An 8,053-nucleotide genomic window follows, 5' to 3' on the forward strand; every position below is an offset into this window, starting at 1 on the left:
TGACTTAAAGGCAAAGTTAGTATCAGAAATACTTCACGGGGAGCAAGAAGCACCCTGAACCTTGAAGCTCCCAGACTCTTAAAGGCAACTGGCTGGCAATTGAAAAGGTGGGTCCCCAGCTCCTAACACACATGAGTTCCTAAGTCTATCCAGCAGAAGCCTGAAGGGCTCAGGTAAAAAATGTTCTTAGTATATGTGCTGCCGAAGCGAGCACGATAAAAAATGTTCTTTACATGAACCCCATAGAAGAAGTAGCCAGATAAAACTGCCTTACTGGGACTTTGAGAAATCGTGTTAAGGCAATGGCAATAGTTACTAGTTATTGAGCCCTTACGGGGTGCCAAGTGCTTTATTTGCCTTATCGCTTTTAGTCGCACAACAATCCTTGGAGGCAGGCGTCGACATCATCTTCCAAATGAGGAAAGTGGGGGAGAGAGAGGTTAAGTAACTTATTCACAGACACACAGCTTGTCTGTCTCACTGTCGATGTAGGTGGACATTACTCTAAGGCCACCCACTTACAAACCCCTTCTGAAGGAAAGAGAAGCCAAATTTTTCTTATACCTGATCACTGTACTTCACCCAACTTGAACTTGAATCTTAGCTGATTGGACCAGGGGTTGGTCCTTCTGCAGACTGGTCAGTAATCACAGAGATAGCTGGCCTGGTCAAAGAGCTCTGCTAGTAAGATACTAGCTGACCAAGAAGAGCCTCTCTTGGGATTGACCAGTGGTCTACAGAGGAACTCAGCAAGCCGTGGATGGTCTGCCCTGGGCATGAGAAGAGGATACAGTAGCATTGTGCCAAGATTTACTATTCTGGCCAGTCACCAAAATTGCTGCTAGCTCTGAGCCATTGACGTGTCCGGTCCAGGACCCCAAGTTCTTCTGTCCACCAAACCCCCACCAAGGCAGGAGCCTGCCACCCAGTACTCTGAGACCTGAGGCTTGTCTGCCTTGGGTCAGAAGGCCTGGCCCCTCCAAAATGTGTCAAGTCTTCACACTGAATCCCTGTTCCCATTATTTCTGCAGGGTCTGCTCTTCCGATCTCAGCAGTGGAGGACACAAAAGGGAGAACCAGCACCTTTCTGTTTGTTTGTTGGATGTTTTTTTCCCATACAGTCACTTGCCATCCAAGTAACCATCACAGGGTCTGTGATTCTTCTACCGGGCCAGGGCCCAGGAGGTGGCCATTGGTGGGCGCTTCGAATGGAGCTGGGATCCACAGGCATAGCCTTGCAATGTTGCCAGAGGAAGCAGCGGTGGGAGCAGTGGGAGATGAAGACGTGCAAAAAGCATCACCTGACAAGAGCACAGTAGTGGTGGCAGAGGGGGTGGGGGACCTCCGTCTCCTGGTAAAATCCACACCAACCATTTCAGTCTTTGGTATGAATGGTTGAGACTGTTCCGTCTTATGCAAGGCACCCTTAATCACCGAAACACCCCATCTTTTCAACTAGAATGCTACCTAAAATCCCTTCTTTATAGGAAATCTGCTACTGCCATTGTGCATAAACTAGTTTTTCCAGATAAATCACTGGATTAATTAAACAGAGCCCTGCACAGGCTCCGTCAGTGGAGAGGCTGATGATCACTGAGCGTGTGCATGGGGGTGGGTTCGAGAGCTGTGTGGCATATCCAATGGCAGTTTCTTCTCTCTCTTCTGCCAAAGACAGGGGCCTGTGTGGGTAAACCTGAAGATTTTCAGGGAGTAAGATACCTAACCCTTCCTAGAACAAGGTCAGGAAAGAAGTCATTCTTTTATATGTATAGAGAGAGAGAGAGAGAAAGAGAGAGAGAGAGAGAGAGAAAGAGAGATTTTACTAATTTATTTGAGAGACAGAGAGCAAGGAAGAGCAAGAGAGCACAAGCAGGGGGAAGGGCAGTGGGAGAGGGAGAAGCAGACTCCCCGCTGAGCAGGGAGCCCCACAATGCTAGCGATCCCAGGACCCCTGGATCATGACCCGAGCCGAAGGCAGACGCTCAACCGGCTGAGCCACCCAGGCTCCCCAAGAAGTCATTCTTTAACAACCCAGAATCAATGTTTCTGAGCACAGGCTTACCCATAGAATGTTAGGACATTCAGGACCCAGGGTATGCTCTCAGATTGTTTCCAGATAGTTCTCTAATCTGGGGCCTTGAGCCCAGGTCAGGGCCTTTGCTTTCTATTCACTAGGGAATTAACATATATTTACTGAGCAATAATGAAGGATTTTCAGGCTGTGACTTGGTAAATTCCAAGGAGCTGTCCTTTAAGAAGACTGATTTGTCAATAATTTGCTTGGTTGACTGACATCAAGAAACACAGCTTGAGGCTATCATAGCAGTTAAGTTAGGATGTTGTGAGGCCTGAATAAGAACAGTGACAGGGGAAAATAGAAAATGAAGGACTAGTGTAAGAAATCGGGTTAATACGCAAATACAGTGTGGTGGCTTTAGAACCAGACAATCGTGGGTTATAGTCAAGCACCAGCCCTTATGCCCAGCAAGTGACTTGATGTTCCCATTTCAGTTTTCTTATCTGTAAAATGGGAATATAAAACCCACTCTTGATAGATGATAGATAGGCACACAATCTCCCAAAAGGTAGCTACCTATATTTGACTGCTATCCGTTCACCAAAACCCATTTTTTTCTTCTCTCTGGGTGCACAGCTGAAGCTAAACTGAGTTTAGCCAATGAACTGTGAGTAGGAATGACGTGTGTCACTTTCAGGCCTAGCCTTTTCTGCTTCCCCATTGGAGACACTCCATACTCTTCTCTATCTGCTTGCTCAATACAGAGACCTCTAAGGATTTGGAGGGGAACAGAGCCAACAAGCTCAATTCCCTGGAAAACTACAGGAAGACCATCTACCAACTGGGTGAACCTGTTTGAAACTTCACATGAGTGAGAAAGGAACTTCTATTTCTATTCTGTTCTTGTGCAGAATTGACAACATAACCACTGCCTCGGTAAACAATCATTATGAAAATTTTTGGTGTTATAAGCAATACAGAGACCTACAAGTTCTCAACTTAAGAAGACAAAACAGACACATTGCAGCACATACTAGATGCTATACGCATGATGCAGACAATAGAAGTTCAAAAAGTTCAAAGTCCCCAGAGGTAGAGAGATCTGAAACATCTTCACACAGCATGTAGCTTTGAGCTTGTCTTTCAAGAATGATTATGGATTGTCTAGATCGTGGAGATTCCATTCATTCACCAACATTTAAAAACATCAACAAGAAATCCCCCATCATGCAGTTTCTACCCCCATGGCCTATAGGACACTTCAGCTCATACCCAATATTTCTTCATCACTCATGTCTTTTGTCAATGATGTCCAACGTGGTCTGGTCCTGGTTTCCATGGCCTTCAGCCATCTTCAACCTTCTAAAATCACCTAATACCTACTTTCCATCCCCAGAAGCCCTGGTTCAAGAAAGAAAATACCTCCAGCTTCAGAATGTTTGATGGCCACTCCCTTGGGTCCATAACAGCCCTGGGTTTATGGCTCTAAGCGAATGGCTGGTAAATGAGATCTAATTATGCATGTCTATTGCTCCAGCATTTTGCCTTGCTCCTTGCAGCTGCTGATCAGTTAATCCATTTTAATTACCATTTCCCTCTGGCCATACAAGCAAAAAAGCTTCTTTTCAGAAATCAAAAAGACTGATCAATCCAATGGAAGGGTTTTGTATTTTAATCATTACCATGTAAAAAAAGTTTGCAACATAAACTTCCTGCTCTAAATTCCTTCAACCAAACAATGAATTATAGATGCTATGATGAAAATGTGGTCATGATTTATAACTTGCTCTACTCAAAACTATCACCCTTGAGTCTTTAAAATCAATTGGGGGGTTTACTTTATATGGATAATAGAAACTACGTTTGTACGTTCCCAGGTTTTCAGTCTTCCCAAAATGTTTAACACAGGTGTTGTCATTCTCTAGGTTCAGAAGTGCACAACGTATGCACTGAGATGCAAAGGAGACTTAAAAGTGTCACACATCATCCTGCCAGTTTAGTAAATAGATAAGACCCACATGTGCAGAGTCAGAAAAACAGAAAAATGGGACTCCTCAGAATTTGTACATGAGATGATTTAACACTCTGTGAACCACATTGCAGAGCATACATTTTGCAGGGAGAGTGAGTACTAACAGAGCTGCAAGGTTGTTGTTGGTTTTTTTTCAGAGCTGCAAGATTTGGAAAACACTGCTTCCCCAACCGCAGGATACAATTTGGTTCTCAGAGCGAAGGGGCAACATTGGCAGGTGCGTGCACTGCGGTTACACAGAAACCCCTTTGATGCAGTATGGAAATGGCCCTCTCCTCAGAAACACTTCAACAATGGTGATTGCCTGCAAGCTGCAGGAAGCTGGACGAGTATTGAGAATTAGTGCCGGCAAAACAGAGATGTGCGTTTTCAGGACTTTTTTTTTTTTTTTTTTTTACTTTTTTAAGTTTACTTATTTATTTTTTTATTATGTTATGTCAGGACTTCAGAAGGAGTCTGATCAGGTCTCTTTTGGCTAACTGGCCAAAATGTAATTGACTTCACAAAGAAATACGGAATAATAGCCTTCTGTGTTTGAGGGCAGTTTGAAAGTTCTTTGGTTTCTTCCAGAGAACTGAAACTGAAGTTTCAGCCAATATTTTCTAAATCAGGATCTCCTTAAATGCCATACCTTCTGCCTAAAATATGCTGTCCCTACATACACGCTCACACACACGTGTGTGTACATGTGTGAACAAATCCCATCAACACCCACCCCAGCTCATTCTCATCCTTCGGGCCCCATCTTGACCAGATGATCAAAATTAGATGCCTCTTCTCTGTCCTGTTATTCTTCATAAACTATTTGTGTCCTTCCTCAATATCCTTACATTTGCCCTAAGTAGAAGATCCACAGATCTTCCTCAACTTATGATGGGGCCGCCCGGCGTCATAGAAGAGTATTGTACCATGTATTGTTAGCCCAGGGAAAAGATCCAAATTCAAATTTGAAGATTTCATCCTGAACACATCACTTTCAAGACATCGTGAAGTCAAAAAATCTTAAGTAGAACCATCATTATGTCAAGAACCATCTGTGTACATATTCATGTATATTTGATTGCTACCTGGTACCTAACAAACACTCATTACATCTTTGGTGAATGAATGAATGAATGAATGAATGAGTAAATGAATGAAGGGATAAAAGGACGACATCTTGGGAAGTTTTAAAAACAGAACAAATTATCCATCTTGAATGTTTTCGACCAGCAATGAGATCCCTGGTTTTGATCTGAAGAGGAACTATTTTTTATTCTTTAGTCTTATAATTGGGAGCAAGGAGGGTGGTGGGGAGACAGGCCAGGGAGGGGCCAATGGGTCCTACTCTTCTGAGAAAGAAGTAAGGCTTTATTTCCCCCCACGCCTCCTGCTTAGAGATTAGCCAGATAAGACCAAAGGATCTCCTTCTTCCTGGGGTAATCGGGCTTCCTGTAGCTGGCGGCTGCTGGGTCTGGGGAGGAATGGGGGAGGTCGAGCTTCTTGCTCTGAATTTCTGATGCACCAGCAGCACAGACTCTTTTCTCACTTCTCAATTCTCCTTTATGAAGTGTATTTTCTCTGCGGGGAACACCACTTTCTCTGGAGAACTATTAATTCCCAAGGAGTAAGCCACTGAAGCCTGCATGGGAACACCCACTCATTTGCAAATTGGCAAAAGAGTCTCCCACAAAGTAGAAGAAGGCTTGATTCAGGGCTTAAAGGAAACAATGGAGTCCATTTAACAAAGCCAACTTTTAATGAACTCAAAACAGTGTGCTTTAAAAAAATAAGTTAATAAAGCAGGCTTTTAAACTTTAATGCATGCTTATTAGCTTTATTTCTAAAGTACCATCTGTTACCATAGTAAGGGTTTCCTGGTTTGTTTATCATCGTGATTCATCACCTATATGATTTCTGAGCAATGAATGAAAATGTTGATTGGAATTTTGCAAATGACAACCCTTTGGTGTCTGGGTCAGCTTTCACAAATCATGCAAGACCTCCAAATAGAACAGATAACTTCTATTGCCTGGCAATTCGCAAAAGAAAGACACAGGAGAGATAAGCTCACCCTTCAGATGAGTCTGCCATAAAACCCCCTTTCCTGGATTCTTTTAAGATTCTGGGAGTGTTCAAATCTTCCCATCAGTTTTGTTTGTGTGTTTGATGGAGAAATAGCCATGAGTCTCAGTGGGAGACTTTGCTTTGAGATCCATCCCCCAGTGGCAGCCCTCGATTCCTCTCCAGAAGGGAGAGGGGTATTGGAAAGCAGAGAGGGGGTGGGGTGGGGTGGCAGAACAGTGGGTAATTACTCGGAATAAATAGGAGCCTCCTACCTTTTATCAGAGCAAGTATCAAATACTGTTCAGCCCAAGTACATTTTGTCCTGTTCTGTTTCTTATGCAAATTCAACATCTAGCGAGCAGCCTGCCACAAAAGTTGACTCTGCTTCCCTAACTTCATTCAACTTGCCCTTGAAAGGAGTATCATATACCTGATTGTTAGGTGGGTCCCCACATCCAAGAAACTGTAGGCGAGATCGTATCATTACAGGGCTTTTCTGGAAATCAAAAGCACCTGCTCTTTGTTAAGGTGGGCTTCTAAAGAGAGATTTATTCCCATTAGAAAATGCCCAGAGTTCATACGGGAACACTATTTACATGTCTTCCCAATCTGAGGATACCAATCTCAGGTGAATAAACTTAATGGCAGTAAACCTTTACTGAGCACTTACTGTGTACAAGGCCTTGTGCTAAGCAATTTACATGTGTCATTTCATTAGGTCTTTGCAACAGCCGTAGGCAATAGGAAGCCCCATTTTACAGCTTTAGAAACCAAAGGCTTAGAGAGGTCACATTACTTGCCCAAGATCACACAGCTGGAAATGTGATAGAGCCACAATCTCTGATCCAGAACCTGCGCTCTTAGCTACCTATGACATAATTCAGCATTGACGGCAATAATGTGTATACTATCCAGTGATGACCCACTCCTAATGGGCTCCCCTCTTTGGATTTCCCAAGCAGAACGAAGCATTAAAAAAGTCCTCCCTGATGCCCTGACCCTTACAGAGGAAAATAAACCATGTCTGTGTAAACCAATTTATATCTTACTTAATACTCTAACACTATGTCGTAGATATTATCATATCCTTTCAGGAGAAGAGGAAATTAAGGCTCACAGAAGCTAAGTAACTTGCCCAAGAGCCTACAGCTAGTAAGTGCTACGGGTGGGCTTCTGATCTCAGGCCAACAGCAGGGTCTATCTGCCCAAACTGACCCTATACTCCCTCACAGCATCTTGTAGGTGTTTATCTGACATTTCCACTGGGAGACAAGAAAGGTTTTGATTTCCACTGTAACACTTTCCTTGAGAGAACTCTGCCCTTCCAGGTCAGAGACTAGATGATCCTATTGGCCTGCTTGGGCAAAAGTTGGCTGAACGGAAGCCTATACCTGAAAATGTTGAAAAGAATCTTCTTGGAATAGAAACAAGAATCCCAACTATATAGAATAGCAATAGTGAGTTATCAGTGGTGAACAATCATTATGCCAAATCCGAGGGGCCATTCTCTAGAAGCTAGGCTGCTTTGGGCCTCTGTGACCTGGCTTTCCTAGCACCATTGACTTGCCTGTGTCTTCCCAGTGCATGGTATACTGTTGGGGCTCAGTAAACGTTTAAGAAAAAGGACAAAGGAAGAAACACAGAGTTAGTGCTAAGCCCTAGGAAAGAGAAACTCAGAGAAGTCACACATACTTTGTTAGAGTCAAGTGCCTTTTTGGTGCTCAGGAAGTAATGCCTATAATGAACTGTGAAGATCAGCATAAACATGCTGGTGCTTCCAGGCCACAGGAAACTTGATCCAAGTGTCTATATATAAAAAAAATTAATATGTTCTATCCCCCTCCCCTCTTCACCCCATTTGGTCTTTATCCATAAAATACATGCATGTCCATTATACAATATAGATATGTCTCCTGTTAAATGAATCTATGATGTAACACGTGGTGCTTTTCTTTGAG

Source organism: Mirounga leonina, unplaced genomic scaffold, assembly GCF_011800145.1.
Source record: "Mirounga leonina isolate KUSES-001 unplaced genomic scaffold, KU_Mleo_1.0 Mir_114, whole genome shotgun sequence".
Lineage (NCBI taxonomy): Eukaryota > Metazoa > Chordata > Mammalia > Carnivora > Phocidae > Mirounga > Mirounga leonina.